This window comes from Pristis pectinata, unplaced genomic scaffold (assembly GCF_009764475.1).
Source record: "Pristis pectinata isolate sPriPec2 unplaced genomic scaffold, sPriPec2.1.pri scaffold_76_arrow_ctg1, whole genome shotgun sequence".
NCBI lineage: Eukaryota > Metazoa > Chordata > Chondrichthyes > Rhinopristiformes > Pristidae > Pristis > Pristis pectinata.
In genome coordinates, this window is record NW_026262573.1 from 101,956 (window position 1) to 116,241 (window position 14,286).

Genomic DNA, 14,286 nt, shown 5'->3' on the forward strand with positions numbered 1-14,286 from the left:
TACCGACCATGTTGAACGGGGTTAAGGGAGCCAAGGTTAAGAAACAATTCCCCAACAGGAGTGTTCCCAATCCTGATCCAGCCCAAGCCAGCGCTAATCCTAATATCAAAATTTACACCCCTTGGAAGCCTAAGGAGTTGTGTTTAATCATGAGTCGGGCGTCCAACCGTAAAACCAACCGGGAGGATTTCATAGATTATGTCATGGGGACAATTCAGATGTATCAGGCCGCCCCACAAGACCTTTTCAGCCTTTGTCGCATGACCCTTACGACTAATTAAGTGGCACAGTGGAAAGAACACCTGGGGAACTATGCTGACTCTACAGCCTTTCAGGCGGCAGTCCGGCCTCAGGACCAGGTGACCACCATTAGAACTGCCCTTCGTAAAACCCTCCAACAGCCTATTGACATAACTAAAGTTTTAGAATGCCGACCAAAACAAGGTGAGGACGGCCCAGACTTTTGGGACCGTTTCTGTTCACTTTACGGTACCTATGCGGGGGACGATGCCTACAACAGAGGCAACGCCTCCCCCCAGGTTAACGCCCTCTTATTACAATGCATCCCTGCGGGAGTGGCCTCATCTATCCGCACTAATGACATGAACTGGTCTGATTACACACGACAAGCCATGAGGAGGGCGTTAGTCCATTACTGGAGTAACGGGCGCGAGACGAAAGCCACAACAATAAAACAGGAAATGGTGCAGAGACCCCCTCGGCCCCAACCCTCCTACTCCGACAATACGGGCTATCAAATGGAGCGTCAATTTTGCGTTCCAGAAGGGGATGACTGGTCCGGTAAAGGATACCCACTATACCCCAATGACTTAAGAGCCCCAGTGTACAGGCCCCCTTGTGGGCCACCACCACCACCGTCTCATAATTACCTAGGACCAAGAGGACCCCAACAACCCGTACCAGCGAACGCCAGGCCGACGGGATGCTACCATTGTGGGGCACCTGAACATTGGCGGAGGGACTACCCCCACTACCGTCATCGGCAGACCAGACCACCTGGTAGACGACAACATTTTTCAACCAACAACCCGTTTTCTGCCTGACTAGACGTGGAGAGTAGCCTCTCCATGTACCCTGCCCTCACCGATAACCCGGACGATGAACCCATCGTCCATTTCTTAGTTGAAGGAAAGCCGATTCCCTTTATGATAGACACGGGAGGAAATACTTCGACCCTTGAAGCCCCTTGTATTACCCAGCATGATTTTAAACTGTCCACTGCTTCAGTTCCATTGAGCGGACTGGAGGGACAGGAAAGATCCTACCCCTTAACTGAACTCTTACAAGTTAAATTTGAAGATCAGGAATGCCTGATCCAGTTTGCAGTAACCACAAGCCTGGGGCTTAACCTAGCCGGAAGGGACCTGCTCTGCTCCTTCCAACTCAAAACACAATGCCTGGATGACGGTATTACCATTACTGGTACTAAAAACCATAGGATCCTCTGGATTCATCAGCCTTCTCAGTGATGGACGGTGAACCTCACGAGCAGCGATTTTAACCCACCCTTGGTAACCACTGACCCGCATGTGACGCTAGCTTACGACCCCACTGGGCCCTCAAGGAAACTAGAAGGGTTGTATGTTCCTCTCCTGGGTAGCATGGTGACCGTCACTATTTTATGGGAAGTAGTGGGGAAGGAGGGGGCAGCACTTCTAGTCCAAGTGCCTAATGAATTCTGGAATCAGTCAGGCTTGATGTCCCCTCACATTACCCTGTCAGTTAACGAGGGACATAGACCAAAGGAACTGGGATTCCGAGCCCACCGGCTTGAGGTACAGGCAGAAAAAGGCCTTTCGGGGTTCCTCAGGCTCTGCCAGGGGAGACCCTGACTTACTACCTCGTCCCTTTCTCAGTGACGGGCAGTTTACACCATCACCGGCCCCATCGACTCCCTTCGGATGAACCCACCCCCGATTTATGGACCGCATCGAAGTCCGAGGTGGGATACACCCCAGTGACCTCAGTACAGATCTGTGTAAGACCGGGAGCACAATTGACTTCCGTCCCACAGTATCCCCTTCGGAGACAGGCAGTCGACGGAATAACTCAGTTAATAGATTCATTCTGCAAGCAGGGCATCCTGGTTCCTTGCCAATCACCTTGTAACACCCCCATTTTACCCGTCCCCAAACCCGGACGAGCAGAGTGGCGCCTTGTACAAGACCTACGTAAAGTCAACGAGATAGTGGACCCACTACATTCCGTGGTCCCGAACCCAGCTACCATTCTCAACAGTATCCCCGCCGACTCTCGCGTTTCTACTATTGTGGACCTGCAGCATGCATTTTTCGCAATTCCTCTCTCTCCCGACTCGCAGTACCTGTTTGCTTTCACCTTCCAAGGTCAGCAATACACTTGGACGCGTCTCCCGCAAGGTTTTATACACTCACCGACTATTTTTTCCCAAGTTTTACATAATCAACTCCAAGGGTTGCACATTTCTGATAAATCCACCATTGTCCAGTATGTAGATGACCTTTTACTATCAAGCCCCTCGGAGCCCGCCAACATCGCGGACACGAATAGACTACTTAACGCGCCCCACACTTGGGGATACGTAATACCTCCACAGAAAGGAAAACGAACCCAGCACGAGGTAAAATTTCTGGGCACCCTCTTAAGTGCTACTGAGCGGCGGCTCACTCCCGAACGTATTATGCCCATCGTTGCCACCCCACCGCCCACTATCCCGAAGGGTATGCGCGCCTTCTTAGGGTTAGTAAATTTCTGCAGACAGTGGCTACCTAACGTGGCGCTCCTTACTAAGCACCTCACACCCTTGGCCTCAAGCTAGTCCGTGGGACCCTTTGAACTTACCATGGAACAAAGGGAGGCCTTTGATAGCCTCAAACAGGCCCTTGCCAGCGCCCCGGCCCTGGGACGCCCTTTGTATGATCGCCCATTTCAGTTCTTCGTGAATGTCCTAGAGGACTGTGCTGCAGCCATCCTTACTCAAACCCATGGGGATAGGAAAAGACCGGTGGCATACTACTCCACTCGTCTGGACCCAGTTGCAAGGGGACTTCCACCATGCTCATAAATGCTTCCAGCCATTTATTCCCCAGTAACAGCAGCCTCCAGTATAACCTTGCAACAGGCAGTGATGGTTTATTCCTCCCACACTGTAACGGCACTCTTAACTTCTCACCAGACGCAACACTTTACCCAGGTCCGCTTAAACAGATACGAGGTAGCACTCCTGAATAACACACTCCTCACTTTTGCTTACTGTACGACCATTAATCCTGCCACCTTCCTCGAGGCCCCACCTGAGGATCTAGCGGACCCAGCTCATGACTGTATAATGTGTAACCACTATTTAACTGCACCCCGCCAGGACCTTTCAGATAAGGCCATCCAGTCAGCCGCCTTAAGCCTGTACGTCGACGGTAGTTCCTACATATCTGAACAGGGCATCCGCCTTAGCGGCTATGCTGTGGGTTAACCACTCCCAGAGTGTGGAATCCGCATCTCTGCAGCTTGCAGTCTCTGCCCAAAAGGCAGAACTCTTTGCCATGACCCGAGCTTGCATTTTAGCCAAGGACAAAGTAGCTAATGTCTTCACTGACTCCCGCTATGCTTTTGGAGTTGCCCATGATTTTGGCCAACTCTGGACACACAGGTGATTTCTGACCTCTACAGGTAGCCCCATACAGATTGCGGTTTATGTAAAGAACCTCCTCCAAGCCATCCTCCTCCCAAACAAATTGGCCATCATTAAATGCTCTGCGCACCTTTCAGATGCCTCCCCAATAACCCAGGGCAATAACAGGGCAGATATAGAAGCGAAATTGGCAAAACGCCAGGGGTCTAAAACTGTTTCCACTATGGAAAAACAAGCAGTTGTTTGCAAGCCAAACATAGCATCGCCGGGCACCCCAGACATGGTCACTGAGCAGCACTTACAGGGGAACGCCCCTGACTCAGAAAAACAAATGTGGAAGGCGCACGGGTGTACGCGCTCTGCTCTACATGGCCTTTTGGTTACTCCAGTCGGTCAAGTATGTATACCTGATTCTTTGTTACCAATGCTTATTGACTGCCTACATTCGGACACCCACGTTGGCAAGGAGGGAATGAGTAACATTTTACTACGTACCTGGTGGCACCCCAGATTGGAGGAAGCAGCACAAGGAAAAATACGGTCGTACTTGATATGCCAACAAACCAATGCTGGGAAAGGGGTGAAGTGCACCCCAGGCAAAACCCCCTTTCCAGGTGGTCCTTTTGAATGCATACAACTCGACTTTATTGAATTACCGTGTGTACATTGTTACATGTACTGTCTTATTATTGTCGATGTACTTAGTAGATGGATTGAAGCTTTTCCAACCACCAATAATAAGGCCTCAACAGTGGTAAAGTTATTGTTTACAGAGGTTATACCAAGGTTTGCGGTACACCGACGGATAAGTTCTGACAATGGCCCCCACTTCATAGGGAAAATAAAAAGGAATTGTGCGAGGCATTGCATATCGAACAGCAGTTCCACTGCACCTACCACCCTCAGTCAGCAGGTGTAGTAGAGAGAGCTAACAGCACCCTTAAGTATAAACTAACCAAATTAGTGTCAGAGACAGGTCTAAACTGGTTGAAGGTCCTCCCCTTAGCATTAAACCATATGAGAATCATTCCCCACTCGGCCACCGGGGTATCGGCTGCTGGAAGTGTCTATGGGCGTCCGGGAAGAACCCCATGGGATGCTGCCACCCAACCCCCTACACAGGTTGATCTTAATATCATGGGGGATGAACTACAAAGGTATTTCAGACAACTTACATCCTCTTTAAAGTTTCTTCATTCGCAGGTGGAGAGTGTCTTTAAACCACCTGAAGGGCAGAACAGGGAATTGCCTGACCTGGAAATCGGAGACTCAGTACTGATACGGGATTGGGAGCGCCCTAAAATGGGACCTCGGTGGAAAGGCCCCTTCCATATACTACTGCAAACACCGACAGCTGTGAAAGTAAAAGGCTAGGAACGTTGGATTCATCTGAGCGACTGCAAACGATGGCCACCGGAGGCAAGCTAATACCTTTTAAATTCGGACTCCACACCATTACCAGTACTCTTGTGTGGGCGTTAGAGGATAATCAGTTTTACAAAATACATATGAAGCTCCACGGGAATCGCACCGTTTGTTACCCCTTGGCAGAGTCAGTGGAAGTCCCTTTTATAGCCAAACCAAGCTGGAGCCCCAGGGCCCTCTTACAGTATGAAGTTTCAAAAACAAAGTGTGTTGGACAGATGGGAACTTACAGGAGGGTGCTGCCGGGTAAATGCTTGCAAGGAACAGTAACAGGACCTAGTAGTACAGCCCACCACCAGTCCTTCTCCCACTGTTTCATCGGCATAGGGTGGGGTTGTGGGCTAGCAATTGTAGAGCATACGATAGCATGTGCGGCCACTACCTGTACAGAGAGGAATTGCGGGTTTAAAGGGGGATGGTTTAGCTGTGAGTGCGCTGCCACCAGGTGTGCTACGTTACTTGCAGGAGACCGATGGGTTTGTGGAGAAGGGAACGAGACCAACGTGAGATTGCCTAATGTCTCCTTAGAATGGCTAACCAGGGAGAATTACCTGAGGGAGCATGGGAGAAATGTTGCTGGGATCTCTTGGTATTCTGAAATGCCCAGTCCATGGCAATCGGGCAATGTAACCTGCTACCGGGCTAAGGAAGGGTATGTGTTCCTCTTTAATTGCACTTACACTACAGCCACCCCCACTCTGCCAGCCTGGTTTGCAATAGGAACGATCGGGCCTGTCACGGTCCCCTGCCCCCAGAAGGCTCATGTCCGACGAAGACTTGTGGTGCGGTCAGTTAGTGAGGAGTTCTGTGAGGATTGGAAGGATCCTATGTCGTTGGGATCTCCCTTAGCATCGTTAGGCTATGGATTCCTCAGTACTCTCTCGCTGGGGGTTTCGGCAGGAACTATAGCCGCAAAAAACCGGAACTACCTTATTTGTGGACTGGCTGCACTGGGAAACAGTAGTACGGAGGGCCTGAAGGAGGTGAACCGGGAACTGGCAGAGTTTCGAGTTTATGCCCAGCAGACCCGGTATGCTGTGGACTACAAGTTGGCTCAGCAAGGAGGGGTATGTGCTATAGTTGGGGACAAATGTATCACCAAAGTGAGAGACGAATCTTATAACATCTCCCATGCCATTCAGGACATTCAGACGCAAGTAGACAGCTTTAGACAGGGATTTACAGGAGGGACAAGTTGGTTGGGGTGGCTGCTAGGAGGATCGTGGGCATCATACCTGCTGCATGGAGCTGTGGGACTAATCGTGATTATAATAGTATGTTGTGTGGCGCTGGCCTGTCTAAATACTTGTTGCAAGGTCCTTATTAATGAACTCTCGGCCCCGTTCTCAGCGCCGCTCTAGTTTATCATGAAATGATAAAAAGGGGGGAATGAGGAGGTGTAGGATTAATAAACTAGAACTGTATTGATATCTTAAAACGGATGAGAATTATGGCTACTTGAAATATTGATTTAAAAAGTGTCCTTGCTGGTAGGGGTAATGTTCTCGAGGTTGTTGATATCAAGAGAGAGGATGTGTTGAAGTTGATAAATAATATTAAGACAGATAAATCTCCGGGGCCTGACGGGATTTTCCCCAGGCTGCTTCGAGAGGCTAGGGAGGTGATTGCTGAACCGCTGGTAAGGATATTTGAGTCCTCGTTGTCTACGGGAGTGGTGTCGGAGGATTGGAGGGTTGCTAATGTTGTCCCCTTGTTCACAAAAAGTAATAGGGATAGGCCAGGGAATTATAGACCGGTGAGTCTTGGAGGGTTGCTAATGTTGTCCCCTTGTTCAAAAAAATTAATAGCGATAGGCCAGGGAATTATAGACTGGTGAGTCTTACGTCTGTTGTGGGTAAGCTGTTAGAAAGGATTCTTAGGGATAGGATTTATGAACGCCTTGAGAATCATGGACTGATTAGGGACAGTCAGCATGGCTTTGTGAAGGGAAGATCTTGCTTCACAAGCCTGATAGAGTTCTTTGAGGAGGTGACCAGGAAGATTGATGAGGGAAGTGCGGTGGTTGTGGTTTACATGGATTTTAGTAAGGCATTTGATAAGGTTCCTCATGGTAGGCTTCTTCGGAAGGTCAGAGGCCAAGGGATCCAAGGAAGCTTAGCTGTGTGGATTTGGAATTGGGTTGCATGTAGAAAGCAGATGGTTGTGGTGGAAGGAGTGCCATCGGATTGGAAGGCAGTGACTAGTGGTGTCGCGCAGGGATCGGTTCTGGGACCTCTACTTTTTGTGATATTTATAGATGACTTAGATGAGGGGGTGGAGGGCTGGGTTAGTAAGTTTGCAGATGACACTAAGATAGGCGGTGTTGTGGATAGTGTGGAGGGCTGTCGGAGCTTACAGAGGGATATTGAAAGGATGCAGATCTGGGCTGACGTGGCAGATGGAGTTCAATCCGGAGAAGTGTGAGGTGGTACACTTTAGTAGGACAAACCCCAGGGCAGAGTACTGGGTGAATGGCAAGGTACTTGGCAGTGTGGTGGAGCAGAGGGATCTGGGGGTTCATATTCACAGTTCATTGAAAGTTGCCTCACAGGTGGAAAGAGCAGTTAAGAAGGCCAATGGGATGTTGGCTTTCATAAATCGCGGGATTGAGTTTAAGAGCCGCGAGGTGATGATGCAGCTTTACAAAACTCTAGTTAGGCCACACTTAGAGTACTGTGTTCAGATCTAGTCGCCTCATTATAGGAAGGATGTGGAGGCATTGGAGAGGGTGCAGAGGAGATTTACCAGGATGCTGCCCGGATTGGAGAGTATTGAATATGAGCAAAGGCTTAAGGTGCTAGGGCTTGGTTCACTGGAAAGGAGGAGGATGAGAGGAGACATGATAGAGGTATATAAAATATTGAGAGGAATAGATAGACAGTCAGCGCCTCCTTCCCAGGGCACCAATGCTCAGGTCGAGAGGTAATGGCTTTAAGGTTATGGGTGGGAGGTTCAGGGGAGATGTCAGAGGGAGGTTTTTCACCCAGAGAGTGGTTGGTGCATGGAATGCACTGCCTGGGGTGGTGGTGGAGGCAGATACATTGAACAGGTTCAAGAGCTTGTTGGATAGGCATATGGAGGAATGTGAGATCGAGGGATATGCGGGAGGAAGGGGTTAGGTAGTGTGAGGGTGGTCTGATGGACGGCACAACATGGTGGGCCGAAGGGCCTGTTTTGTGCTGTATGGTTCTATGGTTCTATGTGCACAAACGTCCAATATTGGCCGAAGTTGTTTTGAAGTCTTTATCATCTTATAACGTTTACTCGCCGTTGACTTCTCTGTGAACAGCAAAGGATTCACCACACCGGACACTATACCTCTGAATCCGATGTTGCAAATTTAAATAAGTAACAAAGATGACCGTTTCGAAACGGGTTTTATGCGGGGATTAGGTGCCAAAAAAACTGGGGCCCTTGGATATTGTGAGGAAATCCAGCCAACCCGGTGATCGTATCATCAATGACTCAGTACCAACAGCATTTTTCTCGAACAGTTCCACAGAAACGGACCACCTGAGAGAAAATAATCACCTTCTATCCGTCATCAAGTGAACGATTAGATTATTTCAAACCATGACCTGGATTGGATTTCCGGATTATCGCCATCATATGACGTCATCACCCACTAGAATTCGGATCTTGTTATTCGTTGTATTCGAATAACAACGTAGAGTCCCAATTGAATAGCTATGGAGCTGGAGTTGGAAGAGAGCCATTTGAAGTCTCGCCATATACCATTACCTTGCTGTGCCGAGTCGGCCTGTTAGTCTGTTCTCTTCTACAATAAAATTGCAAAACAATACATAAGACAACAAAAAGAAAGGCAAGTAAACACACGTGGAATCCTGATTTAAATATAGAGGATATCAGCGGCTTCAGAACAGGAGACAGTTGGCCCATTGGTGCATTGTTGACAGGTGCGTTGTTGGGGCGTTTTTGGTTGTTTTCGAGTCTGGGGACATGGAAATAGATCTTCAGGCCCATCGATTCCGCACTGACCACAGAAACTCCATTGATCCTATTTTACTTTCACATTACAGTCAATGTCTTCCAGACTCAGGCACTCACCTGCAAAACAGAAGCATTTTTTAGTGAACAATTAAACTTCCTGGGGCAAAAGGAACATATTATACAAATTGTAGCCACACATTTCGTAATGCAAGCCGGCGTCTGGTAGGATAACAGAAAGTTGTGCATGTTGTGCAGATCAAAACCGCCGTCGAATACTCACAGATTCTCAACGGAAAAGTCTCCGGTTAAACAGCGCCTTATGCAGCAAAGTGGGGAGATTTTAAAAGAATTTCTCTGCCAACTTGAAAGAGGGTTGAGTGCTAGTGGGCAGAGAGATTTCCTTCATCAGACAGGTCTCATTAGCTGAGTTTATGAATAAAAAGCATCGATTGGCTTCAAGGAAGCGAGCGGCATTCACTGTGTTGGGAATGTAGATAAGCTGCACTGAGAGCAACGGCAATATAGGAGTAATGGCGTCTCGCACATTGGTGGGGCTCCACGTGACAATCTTCATCCATTTCAGCGGCAAAACCTTTGCCACTGCGTTTCTGTGCTGGAATGGAACAGCCAGAGGGATGGGGATTTCAGTTACAAGGTCAGATTGCAGAAAGTCAGCTGAGATCGAGCAGCATCTCAAAACGCACAGTACGTAGCTTGGCAGTGCTTGGACTAGAACCCACGTCTCTACAGAGACTGGAGCCTAAATATAGCCACCTAGACCACTCGGCCACACTACCGCTGACCAGGTCCAATTCATTGCCTTTCGAGTCTGCAATTTCCACATAATGCATGGAAGTTCCGTTCAGGAAACAAATAGAGAACTGTGATGGACGGTTGCAGAAGTGACCCCACTCTCTCTCTCTCTGTGTTTGTGAGAGAGAGCGAGGGAGAGAACTCACTCTTGAAAGAAATAAGAAGGTGGGTACGGCAATATCAGGATGTTTGTTTCATTCAGGACTGTAAAGTCTGGGTTTCATTTCTCTGTAAGTTCAGTTGTGCCTTAAACGCATTTCTGGTGCAATCTGTTCGCGGTGCTTCGCAGTTGATCTGCCACAGAGGAAATAAAGGATGTGTTTAATGGCCGGACCGATCGATGGAATGATCGGAAGCAACAGGTCCGGTAAACCGATGGTGACGAGGAAGTAGATTGCCTCAGCTATTTCTGAAGCCAGGTTTCAGGAAAGGTCGATTTCAGCTGAACATTTTCGTAAATTGGATTGTGGTGAAGACAGGGTGGAGCGAAAGAAAAGTGCTGACTTAATTGGTTAAACAAACATTCAACCGTGAGAAGAAACAACATGTTAAAACAACAAGCAGTGACGCGAAGCTGATTGAATGAAAGAACAAAAGAGGGAAAATCGTTGCTGGGTTGGCAGCGAACAAAAAGAAAGTCATAAACCAGAACTACGTGAATTCCAAAGTTGCTGACAGGTTTCAGACCTACAGAAAGAGGGGCAGTTGTGAGACAGAACTTCAAAAACCCAATCGTTATCGCGGTTCGTCAAGATGATTCCCGAAACACCGAGATAGTCGAATGACTAGAGATGAAGCGGATTCTAGCTGCACCGACCGGAGTTCGAGAGATTTTAGATGATCTCATTACCCCCATTCCTTCTTCCAGACTTTGGTGATGCTTTGTGGGAAACAGGTCTTACACGTGATGAAGAAGGGTCCGTTCAGCTCACGTGAACTGACGCTCTCTTGCTCAGGCCAACAACAGTGAAGCGGTGCAGCGTTTCTCAGTTGAATACAAGCATGTCGAACCAGGATAACAGGAAATAGAACGTCTCGGTTTGATGATGAGTTTCAGAGTCTCTCAGTCGCACTAGAAACAGCCACCAAAACCACAAGTGCTCTAGGTGAGGATCGAACTCACAGCCTCGGCATATCTCCACTGCGTACTGCCATATAAGTACCGCGCGCTAACCGATTGCGCCACTAGAGCACTGAGGGTAAACCGGCGAATATCTGGGTAAACAGACGTATCACGAAAGCAGATTTTAAATGAAGTAAAAATTAAAATGAACGTTTTTTGCAGTAAACGTTGGGGGACGGGATTCACGGAGCAGCAATTATTGGAGCATTAACTTTCTAAGCGAGAGCGTTACCTAACGTGGCAGAAGGTGTTTGTTCCTCCGTGCGAGCAGTGCAGGGAGGGTCACATTCGTCGGTAAATGCGCAGCATGATAAGGATCTGGCTGGAAAATATCTGCAGCGCGCTGCGGGATGTTCCCTGAGAGAAATCGGATCGATCACCTTTCACCACCGCCGAATATCCATGTCGGGTCAAGGAGAGAAAACATAGCAGCGCCCAATCAACAGTGCAAGTCCAGACGCCCTAAAGTATCCATATGTGGAAGGAATATCTGAATATAACCCTGAGCGAGAGCTACCCACGTACATTGAAAGAAAATTCAATCAGGCCCTGCTCAGAAGGCTGAAAACTATTAAACCCTTTTGAGCGGAGCCCAGGAATGGGTCAGATATCTGAATGCAACCTTCTGTAGCTGCAAGTGTACATTCGTGTAATGTTACGGACTCAGTGAAAGTCCCTTTAAGATAGAGAGTGTGTGTGTATGTGTGTGTGGGGCGTGCTTACGTCAATAGAAGATAAAGGACGTAATGACGTTGTTGAAGTCAGAAGAAAAAGGAGAGAGAGAGAGAGAAGGGAGAGAGACACCAGCCTGCTAGTTTTCTCTATCGATCGATGAGAAACAATAACTGTGTCTGCCACTGAAATCCATGTATGGAAGTTGGAAGTAATCCGGTGGAGTTCACTTTGTTGCTGACCTGTAGAAGGAAACAGGTATTTGTGTGTGGACGACCACGAGTCGGATGCTTTTCGGGGTGACGAAGTCACTACCGAGTAAACACTGAAGTGTCGTTTGGGTTCCATCGTGGAACATTTGGATTTCGTATTTACTCTCTCTATGTTTCTCTACATCTACGTCTTATCTTCTGACAACGGTGGTTGTTGAAGAAGCCCTTGCTCATGTTTCACCTTATGGCTTGCGGAACTGAACTTTAAGAACCATTGCGGAACTTGGAGTTTGGGACTTTGTCACACACACACGAAGAGTTTAGTTTTGGGGTTAACATTCGAGGTTTAACATTTTTGAATTCTAACATACTAACGTATTTACTTTTATTTTACGTATTATCATAAATAGTGATTAATAAAATAGTTTTTAACACTGAGTCATGCTCAGTGTGTTTCTTTTGTTGCTGGTTCGTGACTGTAACGTGTTCACTTCCCGCCGACCGGTGGATGATTGTCCTTTTTTCTCAGACGACAAGGGTTCTGACAGGAAGCAGAGCAGAAAGGAGAAAATGCAGAAACCCGTTGCAGGAAGACTGAAAAAGCAACTTCGTGCAAATAGCTGGGAGAGTTTCCTCAAACAGTGTGAGAACTTCGAAACGGCAGCAGTCGAATGGCTCAGAGAATGTTTCTGACCAACCTGACAATACAATGAAGGACTGATCTTCCCTTTTTTGGATGGATGATAATACTGGAGAAGAAACGTGAGATGGATGAGGAAATCTAAGTTAGCCATGCAGCAGCGGTAATTGCTGTACGATTCTGTTGCACAATGGATAAGGCGTTGGACTTCTGCTGGTGAATTGAAAATAAATGCAAATGTTGGGTGTTCGAGTCCCACCAGAGCTGGTTTTCTACTGTTTCAGGGAATCAGTTTCGCTGTTAACAGAACCCGAGCAGTGACAGGATATGACTGGTTTGGGACATAAGTCAGCTGCAGCGGGAGCTACCTTGTGGTTTCAGGATATTAGCTTGGCCCGTGTTTTTGCATTCTATTGTTTGTGTGAAGTTCAATGAGATTTGACTCAGAGGACAATTTGCTGGAAAACAACTTCGGAACGTTTATCAAAACAGTCACAAGCAATCGGAACCCCGTTCGAATCTGCAGACACTGCTGAAGAGATGGTTGGATCAGAACGCTGATGATTTAGGCTGTGAGATGTACGAAAATGGTGTGTTCGAAGAGTGGTCAGTGCTGAGTTGTTGTCAGGGTAATGTCAAACCAAATCCAGGAGCGCACCGCGGTTATGATGATGTCCGCCTTTGCTCTTTGTTCTGAGCTTTCTGCTTTCTCGGTCGCAGATTGGCTGGCAACTCGCAGCTTGCCTCGGTTTCAAGAGCATTATTTTCTTGCATTTCCGACACAATCGATCACCTAAAAGTTTCCCGTACAAGGACTTCCATCTGATTACACCGCGTTCCCTTCCTGCAGACATTCCAGCTTGACAATGCGCACCCTTTGTTTGAAGAGTCGGTTTTTATACTTCTGCTTGTACGGGAAGGTCTGGGAATGGTATCAAAAATGATAACCTATAGGGGTTCCGTCACCCTGGAACACCTCTCATGTAATGCCTTCTGAAAGTGTGTGTCTCTTTCCGTGTGTGTGTGTGTGTGTGCGCCAGTGTCTGTGTCATGACAATAAGTCCATAAGTCCATTGATGTAAAAACAGGAGAGTGAAAAGAAAAAAAAACGAAAATGCAGACGAGAGACGAATTTGTTCCTTAATTTGGATGTGATGTTAGAGCGTAAATATCGCAGGTACTGTCACTGATCGAACTCGACTTTCGACACGTGGTCGGACTGGAGGGAAGTTGTTGGAGAGACCAACATAAACTGTCTCGTTTAACTGCTGGAATGAAAGATAACATTGAAACCCATGAAGTGCACAGGTGGATGATGCTCAAACGGCCATGCTTCTCAGAAGAACATAACTGAAGGAATTAAATTTCAGACTTGATCCGGAGTGATTCCTGATTCAATCCCGAATCGTTCGACTGCCTCTGTGCATTGAGTTATGAAGATTACCTTCCTTGGACAACATGGAGTTCATCGGCCCACCAATAACTATAACATCTTGTTTCGCAGCTCTGAGGGAGCATCGACATTCCCTGAGGAACACCAGGGTGTTGAAACAGGAAGAGGCTGTTCAGCCTCCGACTTCCCCCAGTTAACACAACCTACCCCCCTCACCCATTCCGCCGTTACCCTTGATAACTTGAAATTACCTATCAGGTTGACGGTAGATCGTTTTGTTATGTGGCTGGCAGTTGTAGCTTTCAAATACCACAGTAAAATAAGGGCCAACAGCCCCTTATTCCATTCACAGAAACACATACACACCACCATCCCCCAGGTACCGGAACCCGACACAATTCCTATGTATTCGTGTCCTCCCAACTTACC

At 47.7% G+C, this 14,286-nt stretch overlaps 1 non-coding gene across 1 annotated transcript; it reads right to left on the bottom strand.

The window, feature by feature from the left end:
* Positions 1-10,915: 10,915 nt before the first annotated feature.
* On the bottom strand, positions 10,916-11,009 carry trnai-uau (transfer RNA isoleucine (anticodon UAU)). Its single transcript has 2 exons — positions 10,972-11,009; positions 10,916-10,951 (listed from the first exon to the last, which is right to left on the bottom strand). It is a non-coding gene; the product is annotated as a tRNA-Ile (tRNA).
* Between the last annotated feature and the right edge of the window lie 3,277 nt (positions 11,010-14,286).